Source organism: Falco naumanni, chromosome 13 (genome assembly GCF_017639655.2).
Source record: "Falco naumanni isolate bFalNau1 chromosome 13, bFalNau1.pat, whole genome shotgun sequence".
Lineage (NCBI taxonomy): Eukaryota > Metazoa > Chordata > Aves > Falconiformes > Falconidae > Falco > Falco naumanni.
Window position 1 is genome coordinate 23,064,185 of NC_054066.1, and position 21,686 is coordinate 23,085,870.

General features: G+C 36.8%; 1 protein-coding gene across 3 annotated transcripts in view; it reads right to left on the reverse strand.

Moving 5' to 3' along the window:
• NAALADL2 (N-acetylated alpha-linked acidic dipeptidase like 2) overlaps positions 1-21,686 on the reverse strand; it is a 496,311-nt gene that overhangs the window by 447,726 nt on the left and 26,899 nt on the right. For all 3 annotated transcript variants that reach the window (XM_040612990.1, XM_040612992.1, XM_040612991.1), the window contains exon 2: positions 20,409-20,472. The gene's annotated coding sequence lies outside the window, so the exon portion shown is untranslated. The remainder of the gene's footprint in view (positions 1-20,408; positions 20,473-21,686) is intronic.

Genomic DNA, 21,686 nt, shown 5'->3' on the forward strand with positions numbered 1-21,686 from the left:
AGTGTTAAGTTTGAAGTGCCCAGTCTCCTCCTGCTAGACAACACAAAATCCATATTCGTCTTTCACATAGATTTCTTACTCAAAGTTTTAAGAAAAGAATCTTAAGAAAGAGTGAAGTAATATCAAGAAATTAAAGCAATAATATAGACTAAGTTGAGTTATACAGGGTTGTCAGACAAGGACGAGAAGAGAACTGTGCAAGTGACAGAAAATAAACAGATAGAAGCAAGGCCACCTACACTGTACAAATGCCAGTTTTGCTTGCTTGCTCCTGACACATTTTGCTTTGCATCCAGGGCTCACTACTAAACTGTTAGCTGGCATGAAGAGTGCCACCTCTTAGGTTCAGTCCTTCAGTCTGGAAAATGCTATGAGGTTATCACTGCATGCGGTACAAGTACTTTGCCACCCTACTTCCCCAACAATGAAATGGTCCCATTATCCTAAAGGCAGTTCTTTCTCATACAAATTTTCAAGGAAAACATACACATTTCTTAAATATTCATCCTCAGTAAAGTACTAGAAGTAACAATTATTGATACATTAGCAAGAAAGGAAAAAGCCCAAAAGAGTAAAATTCAGCTAAAAGCATCACTATCTAGTCTTCTATTTGACATTTATTAAATTTAGGAGTTTATGATTGTTTCAACTAAAATTAAAAAAGGAAACTTCAGAGTATCACCTCATCTCACAACAACCTTCCCCACTTTCAAACAGCCAGTGGGAATTTCTATAATATTTCCTGCACACTGTAGGAGAGTAACAAAATTTTCACCTGATCTACAATAAGAAATCTACATTACAGATGTGAGGCCTGACAAAACTATTACTATGTATTACTCTTCTTCACACAAATATACATACACCTACAAAACCAGGTCAAGAATCTGCCTTATAAAAAGAAAATTATAAAAAGAAAAAAGGTGCACCACTGGAGCTGAGAGCTGTTCCCTATGGCTGAAATTCATTCATGGACAGAAGATGTGTACATAGTTTAAATTCCATCCAGTTCCTCAAAAGACAGCCACACACACACACGGACCCTGCAGAGAGTTAATTTTGCCTCCCAGCTGAGCCATCAAATTGCCCTAGCTCTGACAATCAGCACCTTCCTTACTGAAGGTCTGAGGGAAGTGCACTGGGCTTCAGAAGGCAAGCTTTTACATTCACCACCAAGAAACAGCTGTATTGATGACGAGGTAAAGCCTAATGCTGTGGGGATGCTGAACTAAGTTGTGGCATTACAAAATTAATATTGTGGATTTGAAGAATCGAAGGGGGGGGAGAAGATGATAAAACTAATCATGAATGAAAATTAGAGTAAGTTTGAGAAATAGGTGTGTAAAGGTAGATGCTTGCTAATTCACACTGTTGAAAGTGCTTAACAAGTCAGCAGCTAAACTACTCAATGGGTGCTCAAAGGACCTAAAAAAGCCAGCATAGACCACATTATAAACCTCTTGCATTCACCATACAAGCAGCAAATCATGTTTTGAATGCAGTTAATCAACTACACAATGAGAACAGAGAGGGACAAACATAAACGTAAATGCAAGTACTTCAAAATGTTTGTTTTTTTTTTTATAATGCTAGCTTTCTAAGAGACCTATGCTTAAATTTTACTCACTAAGTGAACTCCTCCCTAACTATTTAGACAATCAGTTATCAATGCTACATCCTACTTCCTAAGAAGATAAACTCAATCACACAGATCAAAAAACAAGATTATAACATCCTAATTACACAGAAATGCATAACATCAAATGGGCAAAGATAATCACATAATTCAATAGAAAATTAAGAAGGTTAAACCACTAACAATTTAATCAAAGCCAAACTAACAAAATAATCATAAAGTTACAAAATTACAAGACATTAATTCAACTTCTAAATGTAAATACAAATTTAAGATTTTTGTCTTGTACAAACACAAAAGACTAAATAAGACATGCTTTATCAGTAAACAACCTCCATCAAGAATCAATGCACATTTATGAACTTTCTGGTCCATCCAGTTTTCCCTTTTCCCTAAAAGCTTCAAAGTGAGTATTTTGAGGCATCTATTCAGAACCACTTAGTAAACCTGCACTGCAAGATTTCAAGAACTATGTGTGTTGGCACAAGTGAAGTGCGACATACTGACTGCATCGTAAAAACGTCAAGACTGACATTCACAGTTGTAGCAATTCATCTAGATAGCACTGCAATATATCTTCACTTCGATGTGCAAAGAAACTAGGTCTAAACATTAAAAACTTGCTGCATGGCAGTGAAATAAGAGCCTTCTTATTAAAAGCCTTCATCCCAGACTGGAACATATGCAAGGCTTTGCTGGTTGCTTTGGAGGCACAAATAAGAAAGCTGCTTTTGACCAGGAGATAATAGCAAATTGTAGCGGCAGGGTCATTTACATGGCTGCAGTATCTGATCCTAAAGATCCTGTCACTGACTCTGCTCAGCCTGACACACAAAAGGTAGGCGAGCCCAGAGTGAGTTCTCATCACTTGCCTGGCAGCTGGCAAGGACCAAGTCTCCTGGCAAACAACACTAGGAAGAAGAGGCAAGCAGAATAGATCACCTAAAATCATGCCTCACACTCCCACATCCCATCCCAAATCTCACAAATTCATAATTACTAAAGCTTCAGGAGATAAGAGAAAGTAGAAAGTAGAATAGCTTACCTGGAAAATGAGAAAGTAGTAACTACTGGCACATCATTTCTTGCCCTTCTCAATATCCTACCTATTTCTGAGCTTTAATCAGCCATCTCCTCCCCTAAAATCTGCCATGCAACGAAAGGCATACCCCAGAATGGAATTTTTAATATCAGCTCCTTGTGGGACCAAACTGATATATTTTAGCCCATTTCTTTTTAATAAATGCAACGATTTTAATCAAATTTGTTCAGAGGACAGAAGATTAGTTAAAGAACAGAAGTAAATGAAACATTAAATTAAGGTACTGCTGGGAATTAAAAATGTAATTTTATGTTATTATCAGTGGTATATTATGAATAAAGAATACGCAATATGCAATTAATATGCAGCACAATATGAACAGCATTTGAGAAAAATGAATTTGATATGTAGGACAGAAAGGTCATGAATTCTTAAACCCAATTCAATTTGCTTTACTCTGTTCAATTTTCCCATGGGCATCTGTTTAAATATTTCCAGGTATGGGAAAACTCACTATTTAATTCTGAAATATTTTAAGGCGATTAGGGTTCCTGACAGGCAAGCCAGTGTATTTCCTATACAAATCAAGGCACTACTCCTTGTAAGCTTGTTTTTGTTTGAACAGACAGCTGCTTCCCACACAGAGCTATGTGGAAACCATCGGGACAAAGACCAGCAGTTTGTAAGAATAAGTCAAACAGTAGAATTGTGCACCTAATTAAAAGAATTAAAATATTCTTAAAACTTAATCTAAACTTACATCTTACTCGAGATTTAAATGTATTATTCAGAGTCACTAACCAGTGCACAAAATTACATTTTCCTAAGCCACTCACTGTTCTGCTCATGGATATTTTGAGTGAGAAGATAGGAAGTAATGTCCTATCAGAGTAGCAGTACATTCCACCTGGAAATATACCAAGAGGAACAGCAAAAGTACCCAGAAAATAAGACAAATACACTGCAGATTACTGAATGCCCATTTGATTTAAAAACATTTGCATTTACACTTACGTTAAATTATTTTTTCACGCTCAAGACAATAGAGACACTGCTACTTGACTTCGGCATTTTTTGTGTAACACTAATATCACTAAGGATTTAATCATGCTTTTTCTGAGCACTACAGGTTTTTCTTAGCTCGCTGAACTACATCCAAAGATTAGCACATATGTTTTGAATTCACAGGTATCTGAAACCTTCAGAAATCAAACAGCCAATATAAAATTTTCTTTCATTGCCACTTGACTCCACTGAGGTGCAACAGTGCATAAAACAAAGTGCAGGTGTGTACACAGGCATGGGCACATTCAGACTTTGTGGTATGCATTAGGAAGCCTGTTTCCAAGTTCCTTAACCTTCCCTTCCCTGTCCCTCTCTTCCCCAGGCAACCAGATTCTTCAAGCACAATGGTGCTCAAACAGAAACTGTATGCATGGAGTTCTGTTTTGTATACTAAACATATACATGGAAGGAAAGAGACAGTCCACTGGTTCTGCAAATCTCAGTCATAATTGCAAGTCAACTTCATAGACGTGTTAAAGTTTGAGAAGACTTCTTTCTTTTGTTTAAGAAGATAAACCTATATTACTTTCAAGCTTACATGAAACCAGTAATTTTTTCATCAATTACCTAAAGCCATACATTTTATCCATCCAGTCAAATTGCAGAGATTCACAATTACCTGCTCATTCCAACCCATGTAAACTATTGACATCTCATTTCTAATAAATCCTGTTTCATACTTCAAATGCATTCAGCTGAATGTACATTTTTGACAAACAGCATTCATAGAGGGCAACCGTGATCATCCAGACTGACCTATGCTGCACAGGGCAAAGAATTTAACTCGGTAATTTCTGCATTGAGCTCACATGCATCTAGCTGAGCTAGATCACACCTTTTAGAGTGATATACAACCTTGATTTAAATATTTAAATCAATAGCAATAACATAATTCGGTTAATTTAGTGTTTTGGATTTCTCTGTCTACAGCTGTGACCCTCAGATTCACAAAACTAGTGGACTAATTTCTTCCATACATTTAGTACACAGGTCAAATTCCCAACTTGAATCCTAAGGTTCAAGCATTTGATAAATCCTATTTCAAAAGACAATTATTACTTACTGGGCCTCAGATCTGACAGGATTAGACCCAAAGTTTCATTCTATGCACAAGAAAACACAGTGATACACTTACAGCTATCAAACAAGTTCTGTAAAGCCAGCTCATTTGTCCACAAACAAATAATGTAGAGCAAAAGCAGTAAGTGATGAATACTACTGACTACCAAAGATATACTGGGAGACCCGTTCTCACAAGTATTAATGCAGCTCAGAGATCAGTAATTCTGTCAATTTAACTTGTCAAGTTATAACAATAGATCTCATGCAAACTTCTTAACATAGATATCAAAGAAGTTGGAATTTCAAGAGTCTCACGAAGATCTTCCATGAATGGGGGTTTTGTGAAGTACTTTTTTTCAGGGGCCAGCTCTAGTATACATTTAAATACATTGTTCATTCTAAAACAAAGGAAACACCACTGATCATTTCTAAAATTCCACGTGCAAGAATTTGATTTTAACTTATAAAATCAGTTGCGTGTTCTGAAATAAAACCACAGACACCATACTTGTGTCATGCAATTGCACAGCTGAGAAACTGAAGGTATTATGCTTAAAGGTCTGTCAGCACCTGGCAACAGGGACCAAGGTGACACTGACCTCGCCTAGCGAGAATTACTTACATGGTTATGTTCATTAACTTCCAAGTACAGTAGCTTTGAACAATTATCTGTATAACAGCCCTCATGAAGAGGGCCTCCCCACCATCTCTCTCCTTTTGGATGTCTACTGAGCCATATTATAACTAAGTGTTCTCAGACAGGTTGCCATATATCTCCATATGTTCATGGTAAGAGATGATCTAACCAAGCATGACAGCAGGAAACCAAGATAATAATTTATATTACCAAAAGTCTTTCCTCGATCAGGAACACCTAAGTTAACATTCAAAGGAAGTCTGACAAGTGGACAAAAGAATTCACCTGAAAATACATCCTTTATTTTGCTGCTGTTAGCCTGGTATCTTCTGTCAAAAAAGAAAAAAAATGCTCCTCTTTTTCACTATGTTATAGGCATAAACATGTTTACCTATAATATCTCTGCTTCGCATCTTGATTATTTCAATGCATTCTTGGTTAAGTCATATCTTACTCCTACTCAGAAAAGATAAATAGTTTTGCTTTCTTTAAAATAAGAGTGAGTGTACGCTGAAGAGACATTTTCTCGAGGAAACTGGATGGCTCTGAAAATTTCAAAAGCAAGTTCTAAGTCACAGAGCTTTTATTTTTTCAAAGCGTTCAACTATAATTTCCTTTTACCTCATCCCTTACTTCATTACTGCAATTACTTTAGATGATCAAGTGTAAGACAGAAAAAAAACCTGCAAGCAGAAGGCAGCGAAATCTTTTCAATGATTAAACTTTGCCTTTGAAATTCATATTTACATATGATTTGGTAATCTAAGAGCAAACAGGAAATCTGCAGATTAAGAATATTTTACTAGGTGAAGCGCATTTTAACGAACAATAGATATCTTTTGAGATACTTGCTGCTTGCATTTTTTAATTCTTTACTCCTGCGGAGAGCTGGAAAGAAACACTGTGTTTTTAACTAATATGCTTACTCAGCCTAAATAGAGTTTAAAATATTTGTTTAATCCAGCTCTTAGGACTCAAGGCCTGTCAAATGACAACTAGTGAATATATTATGGCTTGAGAATAAACCCATACATGGAGACTATTTATTTTTAACTACTGAAAATAATATTAATTGGTGTTGCATTCACAGTAGAGGTGTGCTACCAGAATGCAAACAAGGACAGATTACTCAGAACAGAGGACAGGCAGTGATTTTGAAACATTAATTAGAAACACAGGGGAGAATAGTGGGGAAAAATGAATGTGCTGATTGTGAGAAAAAGAGAAACCTTTTAGAGTAAAGCATCCAGAATAAGACTTCCAGTAAAAACAGAAATATGCAGTCGGCTGAACACAGTATGCATGTCTACAGTGCTTACAGAAAACCCTATTTTCTACAGTTGTGCAGTGCACTGAACATCAGGCCATCTTTCTACAACACAGTACCTATCGACTCACCAGGTTTACTGCAAACTAGCTGCACCTCCCACACAAATCAATATGACTTCTGGAAGTGGACTGGGTGGTCATGGAAAGCAGTACTAAATAAAGCAATAACTTTATTCAGATAAATTGTGCAACTCCTTGTGTTAAACTAGTGGAACTTTAAGGTGGTTAATTTTCACAGCACTAGTATCACCACAAGTAGCTGTTGCTATCTGGATTTTGGGGAAAGATGCAAAACAATATTTTAATTTGAAATATTTAAGATGCAAGAGATACTATGGAGTAACAGTTTGCCTCTGCTGTTTGCTAATATGGAACTTGAAAGCCACAACAGCTTCGACACAAAATTTCACTTTTTCTGTTAATATCTTCCATGCACCTTCCATTGTGATGCCTTTATTTCAAGCTTCACTCAAACCATGGGAAAAAAAACCACAAAAAAACCTGCAAAGCCAACTTAGAATTCAAATCATAAATGAACCCGATTCTAATGCAGATTACCACAAATTGTAACATCAACTTAAACCCCTATGATTAATGAAATGCAACAAATGAAGTAACATGCATCAGAAACTTCTGCTTGTGCCCTCATGAGGAGCTCCCTGTGAAAAGGAGATCTGAGTGAAGGGTAGCATAAACTCTTTCTGATTTTCTACTGTGCTACAGTACAGACAGGTCTAAAAATTTGTTATGTAAAGAACCAACAACACTAAGACAGACACATCGAAGCACAAAACAGAAAATCAGAACCTCACACCCAGACATAAATGGTTATCAATTTAAAATTTTAAAGCCTGATTTAGATAGCAGTATAAAACAGAACTAGAGCCAGTAGCACAAGCCCAGTACACATGGAGCTATACCATCTATTTATTTTTGCTTTACTGTCCTCTCTGAAACAGAGGTAAAAGTTGGTCTCGCGGTGTCTCTCACCCATGTGCAAGTTTAAGGGTGGAGAAGGAAAGACTCTGCAGTTTAACTGCCATGACTGACACCAAAATTAACATGCATATTTATTTCTTTAACAAAAAGAACCTGCTTAGGAACCTGATTTTACTTTTGGTTACACTGATCCAAGTTAGAAGTGAACTCATTGGAGGTGACCAACTATGCTGTGATTAAGAAAAGACTCAAACTACAGTCATAGTAATTCCCTGCTGTTGCAGGATGCAGCAGATTATTTCATTGAAATTCATATTGATTTGTTGCAACACAGCATATTAATGCAATATAAGTACCAACAAAAGGTTTTTTCCTGAAATAAAATCTTTACTGTTAAACACATGCTGGATTTTATTGATACTAATTTTTTTACGACATTGCAATCACCAGTTTTCTCACATTATCAAATAAGATAGTTTAAGTCTAAAAATGGAGGATTACACAATTAGATTTATTGCAAATAAAGTTAGTCTTTTAGATTTCAGAGAATAAGTTCCATTCATATCTAATTTAATCTATTAGAATTAATGGATCATAGAAGAGTAGTTACTAAACACATTAATGACATTTTAATACAGTCATGAAAATTATATTGTCATAGGAGTCTCACATACAAAACCAATTGACTACAAAGCTTCATTGTTTCAGTATGTAATACTGGAATTAGATCATTTCTTTTCTAAATTAATCATTCCTGACTGACCTATACAGAAACAAAAATAAGGTTTTTTGCCTATACGTACATGAAAAATACACCTGTGTATACATATATATGCTCCTTAATAAAGCCAGCCATATTTCTAGCAGTTGTTTATGGTTTATTCTTAATTCAAGAACCGTTCTTCCTTACAAAATAGCAAGATGATAAATTATTTTCATGACTTCGATGAGAAAAATAATTAAAAAGCATCATACGAAAACTGATCCACATTTGCCATTGTCCTGGTCTCGCCTGGAATAGAGTCAATTTTCTTCATAGTAACTGGTGCAAAATTATGTTTTGGATTTGGTGTGAGAATAACGTTGGTAACACACTCATGCTTTTAGTATAAACATTACTTAGCAACAGCTAAGTCAAGGACTTTTCAGTTTCTCAGGGCCAGAAGGCTGGAGGAAGCACTATTAATTGGGAGGGGACCCAGTCAGGACAACTGACCCCAGGGATATCCCACACCATATGGCATCACGCTCAGCATATAAAGCTGGGGGAAGAAGAAAGAAGGGGGGATGTTCAGAGCTACGGCATTCGCCTTCCCAAGTCACCGCTGGGCGTGATGGAGCCCAGCTCCCCTGGGGGTGGCCCTGAACACCTGCCCGCGGTGGGCAGTGGGCACTGAATGCCTGGTTCCGCTCGGCTCCTGCGCGTGGCTTTTGCTTTACCAGTTAAACTGTCTTCATGTCAACCCACCGGTTTTCCCACTTTTACTCTTCCCGTTCTCTCCCCCATCCTGACCAGGGGGCAGTGAGTGGGCAGCTGTGCAGGGCTGAGTGCCCAGCTGGGGTTAGACCATGACACCCATCTTTCACAACAGAGAAGCTGTAGATTTAGGCTGCAGCTTGGGAGTTACTAGCTAATGATGCCTGCCCGGCTTGCTGAAAAACAGTGCACTCTTTCAGCAGTCTGTGCCCATTTAACAACTAATGATACCACTGATTCTGGTTTATTTCTTTTTGAACAGGAGACACTACACAAGAAGAACCAACAGCCTTAAGAAAAAATATCCCTGTAAACTTGCGCATTACTATTGCTCTGACTAGGAAGAAGGCTGAAATTGAACAGAGACATGCCTGCTCACTGCCTGCTCCTGAGTTCTTGCTAAATATACACATCTCAATTGCCAGGAGAGGTAACATTTTTAAATTTAAGTTATCTGAGCACCTTGTTACACTCACTTGCCATTTCTTTCATGCATTTGACTAAAAATGAGGCACCTTAATGTCTTCAACATTACTTAAGTTTTGAATAGTTACAAAAAACAGACGATTCAAAGCTGGAACCTGCATGCAACACTATTTTACAGTGATATTCACCATTCTTTGCATTTTACTGAGATGCTAAAACTGATTCATTAAAGTTGATTTTTTTTGTTTTGTTGTAGGAGTTTTTTTAAACAAACATTATTACCAGATAGTAACTGGACACTGGCAGACACACATGCACCTTAAATAATTACTGAATTGTTTTCAAGGAGGTAATAGACCTTGTGAAGACAGTTTTGTACCCTTTGCCTTTAATTTCTTGAGCAAATCCTAGTAACACACTATTTTAAAAAAGCATATCTGCTAATTTCATATTTAACACAGCAAAGCACTCTGGCAGCATCCCGTTTTCACACATGCACACGTACAGCCAAACACAGAACACCCCTAACCAGCACGGGTCCCTGAATAACAGAGGTCTTTCAAGCAAAGTGGCAGATACACCTTTTCTGACAAGCTGGAATTGTAATAAGATCCCTTCTACATGTATCGCACTCACCTGTATATGAATGAAAACAATGCGATCAATTTTTGTAATGTTTTGAAAACCCTTTCACAATAGACCATCTCTGTCCCAATGAAAACATCAAGAAATCTAGAAGGTACAAGAAAATGTCCCTTAATACTTAAAAAAAAAATCAGATTCTAATAAATACCAGAAAACAATAATTAAAATACTAGTTTTCTGAAGAAATTCTACAGTTCAATCAGAACTTAAAGCTTCATCACTTCAGAGGCACTATGTAACTACATTTTTACATAAGTTACAGTTCTCATGAGTGTCCAATATACAAGACATCAAGTACCTGATCACAGATTTTCAAATTAGTGTGAAGGCATAATAATGGAGACACATGTTCAATGAGACTTCCTGAAAACATCTACAGCAGTCTGCTGCCTAGCTCCAAAGGTTTACAAGGATCAGTTGTTCAAAAGAAGTTTAGCATCTAAGCATGTTAGTTAGCAATTTTGAAAAATGCTACTAGGCACAACTAGATACCATTGCAACTCAGGTCCTTGGAAGCTTTGATTTTACTGAAAAGTCACATGGTAACCCATGCACTAGTTCACTACTGGCAAGACAACCCAAGCTGCTGCAAGAACCCTGCTCTCCAGGCTGTGGTCTGAGCCAAGCAGCTGTAAGCCAGCCCTGTCTAGGAGCCAGAGTCATATTGGCTCACTGTATTCCCATGCGACTGCTTTGGCATGCTACTCAGGCAGAGGACCACAAACCTATGCCAGCATGGCTTCCCAAACAAATTTCCTCTGTCCTCCACCACCTTGAAGGAGAATTATGGTGAGGCTAGGTTTGTCGATGCTGAGTAAACTCTCCCTGATGCTCTGCCATCCCATCAGAGCAGAGAGTGTACCACTAAGTAAGAGATGTACAGCTGCATACAGCAATAATCAACAGATTTGTCCACCACTGCTTCAAAGCTATTGTCCAAATCTACAAAAATCACTGCATCACTGCGCTACTTTTTGAGAATGTAATGTAATAATACAAACTGTGGTCTCTGGATAACTAAGAAAGAATGCAACTCTTCATTGAATTAAGATTATCTGCTTAGCGTATCATCTTCCAGAATCCACTTAAAGTCAGCAAAAATAGTCAGGTAAAACACTACTTTTCAGAAAACACCTATTTCCTCAAATTCAAGCATGCTTTTCACTATTAAACCTGTATCAAACTCCTCCTCAAAACAACAAACAAAAGAATTGCTACATCTCAGTCTGTTTCAGTAGTAGAAAAAGAAGGGCTGTGACTCCGCAAAACCATTACTCCTAATACTGTACTGGAAGACTTCCACAAATTCTCAGAAAGATTTATAATAAAACAAATAGTTCAAAGATTAACATGTATCCCAAATTCAAAAAAAAAAAAAAAAAAAAAAAAAAAAACAAAACCAAAGAAAACAGGAAACATTGGAAACACCCAAGAATTACTGTTTCCCCTCCCACTTGCTTCAAATCGTAGATGAACAGCGTTATGATTCTGTCATGTAAACACATGCATTCATGTGGGCAGGGAAAGAAAACTTCAGACCGCAAATGGCTTCGGTGGCTTACTAAACCTTAACCTGCCATAAAATTAAGATCAAGAACATAACACCATTTGGCTGCTGTTTCGGCTCAGTGGTCATTTTGCATTTAGCATGTCATCATATAACACAGCCCAGAGAAGGTTTACCGGGCCTTTTCCATACCAGACCTGGTTTCCATTCCACAGAGTTTAGAGCATAAACCGATCTCAACATCACAAGACACTGAAGATGATGCATCAAGGACAAATGTAAACTAAGCAACTTTAGAGTGTTTTATGCTGTTACCTATATTCCAGGTTAATATGAGATTTTTATACTGGTACATTACTGTGTCTGAGGCCACTGGAGTTATGCTGTAGCTTCTTTACCAGATTGCATTATATTTCTTCACAGTTCCTATCTACTTTCAAATTTAAGCAAACCCCAGGGAATGCAGCCATTCGGTATTTTTGTTGATAGCTTAGCTGCTTTGCCGCCATCTCTCTCAAGAGAGCTTGTTAGGTGTAATACCTTTAAGAAACTGTTTAAGTAACAGTTTGTTCCAAGTCCTGAGAAAAGTAAAAATAATTTTAATTATGTTCTCATTTCAATGCCAGGCCATCTTATTTACTATGACAACCAACTACATTCTGTACTGCAACAGATTTTGAAAAACAAATGAAAAAACATCCCAGGCTCCTTAAGCTAGGGAAGGCAGCTTTATTTATTCAGCAGTAGGTTTCTGAAATGCCTATCATAAACTATAAAAACATTTGAACCGATATTTCTTATTGCAAAGGGAGGAGAAAGAAAAATCTGAAGTATAGCTTGAAGACAAGTCATAAGAACACTGCATTTGTCGAGCTTCAGCTGATCCTAAGGTATCAGAAAAACATGAATGAAAAACCATCAGGAAAAAGAAAAGTAGCAGCCTTCCCATGCTTGGTTGAAGGAACTAATACCACTATAAAAGCTATAAAACAAGCGCTTTCATTTCTCACTGTAAATGTATTCTTACAAACATTGCAGAGCCACCAAACTATTCAAAACTAAAATGCCAAGGGCCACATACCCAGTCTTCTGCTCTGTCTCTGCCAGTCACTTCAGTTTTGCCCTCACCCTTCCCTTTATTTCTACTTGCGTCTTAACACGTTATCTACCTGGCAGATTTTTCTCCTTCTGTTAGAACAAGAAATAAGGGATAAATGAAGACATGTGCATAGACATAGAAAAGCAAAGAAAATGGCCTGAATCCGTTTTAGAAGATCAAAAAAGGAACAGAAGATGTTTATTACTTCCATTGTAAATGGGAGGGGAAAAAAAAAAAACAACTGAGTACATTCACTTTATTGGCACAGCACTTTTTAAATGGGGAAATGTGGAGAAGTGCCATCTTATGTTTTAAAGGAAAAGTTTTAAAGTGATGCACCAATAAAACTCTTTCAGATTAGGTAAACTGAACTAATGACATTTTATTTCCAAAATCCAATCTATCATTTTCTGAAAGATATTCATCATACAGCTGTTGACTAAAACAGTGATAGTACTAGCTAGGATAAAAGATCTTGTTTATCTGAAAAAGTCATACTTTGTAAAAGTAACCACTACTACAAAGCTTGTAATAAATGTTACTCAGTGAACTCACAGCACATCTGTAAGGTCTGCAGTAACAAAGTCATTAACTCCCAGTGCAGAGTGTTTCAGGAAGACTGCATGCATAACTGATTTCGATGGAAAAGACTGGCAGACTTGGAAAAGCAAAGGTGAAAACAACTAGAATACTTAACCCTCAAAAAGCTTTCCAAAAAGCTGGACCTGCCTACGTTCCAAGTCCCTCAATCCTGTTTCCAAACAATGCACTGAAACCTCAGGCTTTTGAATTCCACCTTCTGCAAGCCTCACATACTGGATAACCTCCTTGCTGAAGCTGAAACCCCCGATACTTTAATTACGATACTACTTATTTGCTGTGCAGGTGTTTTGTTGGGGGAAGGGAGCTCAGGTGATTTTTTTTTTTTTTTTCATCAAAAATTGGGTCATCATCTCTTGGCTATGGCTTTAGCTTTTGTGAAAATAAAACCACTGCAAAATACTTACCTCAGTGGAAATGAGCTCTTTTACATAATGCATTGAGATGCCTTAGAGCAGTGGAAGTGTTCGTACTATGACTGTGAAATATTTTCCTTTGAGCAGTACCATATCTATGCATATAAACTGAATCTCCAGCAGATAGATTCATAGTGTTGCTGAAATCCACCAGTTTTGTCACTGACATCACCAGGATGAGGGTGGTTTGTTCATACAGATATAGCCATACACTTTCTAATTAAAAAAAAAAAAAAAAAACCACACCATAAACCTAACCAAACAAAAAAAATCCACATAACTGACAATACATTAAATAAAGGAATCTCTTAACTAAAAAGCTTCAACAGGTTTGATATACTGACCATTGATCAGTATTGATCACTTCTAATCGTCGTTCTAACCTAGTATTTGTACTTCCTTCTACTTCCATTAAAACAAATGTCAAAACTCTCCCAAGAAGATTATCTCCCTCACAGGTCTTAATGTACCGGAAACACTCACTTTTGAGCTCAAATGTGCTATATTCCAAACAGCATAGTCTTAAAGAATTACTAAGTATACCAAGAATGCCATGAGGCTGCTAAATATTACACCTCTTTCCTTAACGAGATCAGGGTCAGAAGCATCCGTTTAAGCTTCCATGTTTTCTTCATTTTTTAAATATTCATGTAAGAAATAATGATTATACACCTTGGCAGTTTTAAAAGTTTGTCTTGCACACTACTCTAGATATTTGTCAATTAAGAAATAGTGATTACGCTACCCTGCTTAAAAACAAATGTTGATTATAATGTCACACAGAAGAGTCAATAGTTCCAATTTGCATGGATGGAGCCATTCAGGCCCTTTATGTTAAGGCATGTAACCTCCTACAAGACCATGGAAGCACACACCTGAGCAAGGTAGTCAAACCTGGGCTTAAATTCAATGTTTCCTTAGACTTCTGAATTTTTGTTGCACATTCCTAAAGCCTTTTGCACAGTGAACTAGAGGTCTAGTTTATTCTTCAAGAAGAGAGCCTTATTTGGGGATATGACATGCAAGGGCCTTGCTAACAATTCACTTCCACCACTGCTGATGAAAACATTAGTAAAGGAAGGGCAAACACCCAAATTAATTAAAATGCTAAGTACAGTGAACCACAGCAGAATCACACAGGTCTGGGTGGGCTGGAAAGAATCTTTGAAGTGTGATACACTTCACAGTGCAATCAGAAAGATGTCCTACATGGGTACAATGAAAAGACAGTAAAATAATGTCCTCTTGGGTTGCAGAATTCCTGCTATGAGCAGAGGATCACGTTCACCTCAGAGGGGCTTGCACAGAGAATCTTTTCTGATCAAACTCACTAGATAATATTTTTGATCTTCCTCCATCAGAGCAGCACATTGGCAGCTTCCCCTCCCCTTCCAATTAACACAATCCACTATTACAAACTCATGCCAAGAGTATAGGTCATTAAAAAAAAAATAAATCAAGACTAACTTGTAATACTGTCAACAAGACAGACCCAGCTCTCCATCCACTATTGGGAAAAAAACTGCTAAAAATTCTCATCCTTTAAATTTACAGTATGGAGCTATCCCTGTATTAGTTTATACTAGCTGCAAAAACTCATCATCACCTATACAAAAAAAGAGATTCTTCCCATGTTGGCACAGACTTTCTACTAGTCTTCAAACCTCACAGAGGACAAATATTTTACATGCAGTTTCTTTAAGGCAAAGTACATAGCATTCCATGTCACTTTTTAATTTTAAGACAAATAATTCCACTTCCAGTTTGCTACAAGCAAAAATCATTAGAAGTATGAGCATTTCAGGAGTTTTTATAAAATAAGTAAGCTAGTCTAGAAAAACAGTACTTCGTTTTACAGATTGTTTTATAGTTTTATAGTATTGCTATGGTCAATAGTACACTATTGTAGTCAGAAAAGATTAACGCATCCCTCTAAGGAATTAAGATGCAATACTGAAGGATTATGTTATGGTCTTCTAATTACTTTATGGCACCCTATAGAGAGAATCAACTTTAAACACCACCATATTTATGTTGATGAAATCATTGCTCCACTTATGTGTCATTTTAATATGGCATAGCAGGCTGTCACAATTACCTCCTGCATACAAGTTTTTACAAATGTTAAAAATCTTAATTATGTCTCTATACTTAATTCAAGAACATTGAGCTAAATTCTTCCCCCAAACAGTGGAAAATAAAGCAATACTCCTAGAACAGATGGTGGGGGACAGAAGTTTGTATTTGCTTTCTTTTATGAAGATGTTGTGTGAAACCTTGGCTCTCAGTGAAGACCACTGGAATCAGTGACAAATTTGCATAACCTGATTCTAGAGTTACAGGAGAGTCATAGGAGTTATGTTCAGCTGTCATAAATTATAACTATAATTTTCAAAGGAGCTAAAGGACATGCTTCTCAAATAAAGCCAGTACTATTAACTCCATGGCAATTCATGGATTTTCTTAACAGTAACTCAAATCTATACACAAGCGTTAAGTGCTTGGGAACCAATTCTGAATGGAATTTCAAACAATTTTGTTCTAGTAAATGCAAAAAATACCCCAGCTGCAATTATAATTATTTATTGCTTAAATAAATACTACAATTTCATGGGGAAAAATTAAAAATGCATTAGGTCCTGCTAACACTTTTGAGAGTTGAAAATATTCCCAAGATGTTCTTGCTAAAATAATGACTTGAGGAAATGTAGTCAAAGAAACTTCCCTATACTCTCAAATATGTTATTACATAGATGATCACACTACATGCATTTCAAGTCAGTATTCTGACTACTCTTTTGGAACCTAGGGGTCAGCATGTGAGCTTCCTCCCCTGCCTTTGCTGTGCTGATTAAGCAGCAATTAAACTATTTCACTATCTTCATGGTGTTTTCCTACACAGTTTGGGGGATTTTCTGATGGTTAATCTGTCTGACCATCATTAACACATTACAGCTAGAGGCAACCATGAGAGAATGATTAATTAAGCAAGTGATTTGCAATTTCTTTTGCCCTGTCCAACCCCCTAAAATTAAGTGGTTCAGGCTTAACCACCGTACCACAACGAAGATGAGTAAAATGCATTTTACCTCATTATTCTTGTTTGAATAGCAAATTACCTAAAACCAACTCATTCAGCTACATCAGTGAGAAACTGCACATTTTTTGTTAGCCTTGTCTTACAGCCACGTCTTCTTCACATGTCCTTTCTGCTACGAGTTCTATTACACCACTTGAAGCACTGCTATTTATAAAGCAACTACACAAAACAGTTCAGAGGAAACCAGTTGGATAATAATGTTTCATAGCAGCTAAAAAGCAGCAGAAGCATTGAGCAGAGCCTCAGGTACTAAGAGGTGAGGAACAACTTCTTTATTTCATGAGTGATCTCCCTGAAGTCAATGGAATAACACAGACACTCAGGGAATAACACGGTGCAAGTGAGAAAAGGTGCTAGAAATCGCCTTGAGTTTTATAAGCAAGTATCTTCAGCATTTTAAAATGCATCTTCTAAAAGTGAAATTGTAACAACTTTGTTACATGACAAACTCATGAATGGTAACTCCTCCAAATCTTATCGTTCTCCACTTGGCAACAAAGTTATCTTCCCTTACTTCCCCCCCTTTTCCAATTACTTTTCCTTCATATACAAAAAAGCTATCTTATGCCATAAAGAGTCATGTATTTGGGGACTCGGAAGAGTCCGTGATTCATCTTGCTGAAATATGAGGCTAGCATGTCCCCACGACCTAGACATACAGCACCTTTATTAATTTATATAGGAAAAAGAGACATTTGCTCATGAAAAGGGGTTGAAGGAATATTCTGGGTTCAGAAGCCAAAAAACTGTCATCATGAATAGCAAAGTCTAATTACAGGGGGGGAACCACAACCAGTTAAACCAAAATTTTAGTAGTTTTTAACATATTCATTTACAGTTTAAGAACAGAAACTGATTCAGAAAGATACAGCTCTCAGTTCATTTCCCTATTCCCTTGCTCCTGGCTGAAAATAAGTTTACTGGAAATCTCTATTAGCAGTATAGCACTGTCTTTGGTGCACTTCCAGGAAGGGTTCTCACTGGACCAAATGGTCTCTGTGCATCCCTTTGGCTCTTCCTAGACTCATTGCCTACTTGCAAGTTCCTTAGTGAACTAAATAAGCAGTGGTGGCATTCACGTGAGTTTGGGGGTTTTTTTATTAATCTGTGTTTGCTATTTGATGAATGGAGATCTTGGACAATCTCCCACTAAAGTTATATTCTAAGTCACGGTAATTTTGTTAATCAGTACATTTCATCCACTGCTCATAGGGACATCCCACATTTGAGAGTAATCTTATGATTCAGATTAATATATGGAAGTAATTCTCATATATGCAATCAGCTGGTGCACAGAGATTTACATATGCATAACTATGCATCACAGTATGCCCAGCTCCACAGAAGAAGCTGGGACAAATCAACATAAGTAGCATGATGAAACTAAATATCATGTTTACATGCAGAGATCTGGTGATTGAAAAGTCTGAGCTTCTACAAATCCGCCAAGTCATATTTAGCCAATATATTGCTATTGTTTCAAGGCATTATGGAACAGTTCTACACCTCCCTTTGCAGCACTGTTTTACTCATAAGTATGTGCCCCATTTAGATCTGAAATGCTACAGACTTCCACTTTGATTTACCTCAAAACAATTTACTGTATTGTTAAAGTCAAATGGGGGTCCAGTTTGGGGAATGAGTAGAACTGATAATGCTGAGTTCAACTTCATTTTCATCTAACTTTTCCTTCCTTCCTTCCTTCCTTCCCTGTTTACAGTAACAATAATAATTAATTACACCAGCCTTAAACTGTCTGGCCTATTCATTGAAATAATGTCATTAGTTTTCACACTGCCAGACCTCATTTTTTGTCTTCATACTAGATTCACATCTACAATTTTCTTCTAATGCAAACAGAAAAAAAAAAAAAAAGTAAGGTTGGGCAGCTCACTGCCGATAACACAGTATTAGAGATTGCCTTAGAGAGCTTTGTCCCAAAATTTGTACTAATCTATAAACAAAAGTGTCCAAAGTACAAATTGTGTTCTTTGGTAGCCTCAGTGAGCAAGTTTTGATTTCTAGTTAAAAGAACAAAAATAAAAGCTATGCACTTTCAGGAAAGTTAACAATTATTTTAGATACTCATTTTAAAATTCAACACCTTTCATTTTAATTAAGCCAAAGGTATATCAGAACTGTAAAAGCTGGCTGTGTACATAACATTAAAAATGCTCAAACAGCTGACAAATATGCATATACTAATGCAAAGAAATGTCTGCTGTGTTAGAAGTAGAGATAATCAGGCTATGTTACAATCCCAGATGAAAGAGGAACAGAAATCTGTATATAGGGCAGGTGACACCATAATCTGTTCTTGTTTTCCCTTAAAGAAGCCAATTCCTTCCTGGATTTCCTACAGTTCTTCTGTTTTCCAAAATCTGTTGATTGTAATAGTGGTAAAATGCAGAACTTTAAAAAATATTCTATGATGAAAAATAACTCGCAGCGAAATAAAGACTCTGCGCTGTTTGCCAGATGGCAAAATGTATGTAAATTGTTGTTGGAGAGTCCCTTAACAAATGCTCACACAAAACGCCACAAAGCAATTCTTTCTATACAGTATGAACTGATTTTTTGAAGTTTGCAGAAAGTGGCAGACTCTTGTCCTACTACTATTTGCAGGCTACACATCTTGGACATTACAGAAAATGCAAAAAGGACAAAAATTCCTCTTAAAGTGTAGCACTGAGTCTGTCATTAAAAACCTTTAAACACATATTTAAAGGATCACGGGCATTTCTACACATTAATGAACTTTCTTACACAGTTTTTTGGATTGCTATCACAAAACTGAAGTTCAAAGAGAATACAACTATGACACTATTTTATTAGAAGTGATAGCAGTTTAGACACTTTGCTGTATCTAAACCATCTCAAGTATTTCTTGTAATGAAATTCCAAAAGATATCCATTCTTATGCTAACACTTTTGCATTAAAAGGGGTTTACTGATATTGCCCATTAGGTACACTTACCAGCCAGCAAATACGTAACAAAAACAGCTTACCTTTCAATATGTTTACAAGCACCAATATGCACTATAACAGCCACATAACACACATTGAAAGAGAATGAGAAATTATAAATATTGAAAAAAAAAAGAACACTACCAACTCAGAGGTACATATATTTTAGAAATAAAAAAACCCACAGAACTATGTGTATTTTATGTGGCTAGTACTGCTGCATGCAACATTTGCAAAGTAATTACTGTAATTCACAAATACTTCTATAGAAGAAACTAATAAATCAATTTGTTACATTAGTAGCATTTTCAATTGTGGACTGTATTATGAAGCTTTAATATATATTCATCAGGTAATTGGTAAGAATTTATAGTATTTCATCCTTTATAAGCACTGAAAAGTCAATATTATTTAACTGTTGCACAAACATTAATAAAAAGTCATAATCCAGGGAGCTTACCCCGGGTTAACAGAAAGAACCCCAGAACCATCCAAAGTTATTTCCAATGTCCACCCCAAGAGATCTGGAAAAGAGAATAACAAAGGGTTTGTGACAAAGCTGACACAGAGTACTCTGAAAGGAGCAAAATCAATTGTGACATTTTTCATTTATTTGTAAATGCCTCTTTCGCAGTATGCTCACTCAAAACGACAGTTGACTCTTATGGAATAGGGGAGGTGATGGCAAAATAGAGGAATCCTGACAGTTGCTTTAATGAGATCCTGCATTAGGACCACTCTACCACTTTCCCTCAACAAGAAGTATGCCCTTCACTTTCAATCTTACATCCTCCAATTTGGAAAGATTAACCCTATGAAAAACTCTACTCCGCCTCATCTAATCAGCATCACAGCTCTTCTTTCTACCTTCTTCGCTGTCTCACCGACATTTAAGTATGGATCCTGCTCACAATTTTAAATACATACAAGTAGCATAAAGCAAATTAAACTTCAACTTGATAGTGTTACTTTAATCAAAGTCTAGTTGCAGTGTGTGTGGTGAGGGAAGGACAAGACTCTCAAAATAGATCTTAGTTGCTATTACAAAAGTGTGCAAGCCCAGGGAACACCCCTTCCACTCTAGGAATGATACTACTGGAAGTGTTCAGTGCAGGAACCTCCGATACTCAATTTTCTTTATTGCAAAAATAAATAGGGAAATTTGTAACATGACAGGAAACTTGCCTTGCAAATACTGAGAGAATAATCATTCTGGGAACAGAAGCAGATAGAATTTTAACAGCTGTAACAAAGTGCAGCATGATACCAAATATTTCAGGAAGAGGCCACTGACTTGAGGATCTAATGCCTGAGTGTGCTTACTCTGACATACCTCCAATCTGAGATATTTCATTCTCAAGTTTTCCAGCAATAACACTTCTTTTGTTGTTCAGACTTGTTTTCTAGTACTATATCACATAACTTTCAATGGAATTAGATGACAGTACTGAATGTATCACAGTAGCCTCAGGCTGCACTGAAATTAGTATTTTATTCTCTGTTAACATCAGTAAAACATATGTTATTACAACCGTAAGTCTTTTGTAAAGAAAAAAAAAAAATACAACCTCTTATTGGCATGCTAAGAAGAGCTTGAATCCTAGCTCTTTTGCTGCAATCCTAGTTCTTCTGGGCAGCAAAGCTGGTGAAGGGTCTACAGAACAAGTCTTAATGAGGAGTGTCTGAGGGAACTGGGGTTGTTTAGCCTGGAGAAAAGGAAGCTCAAAGGAGATCTCTG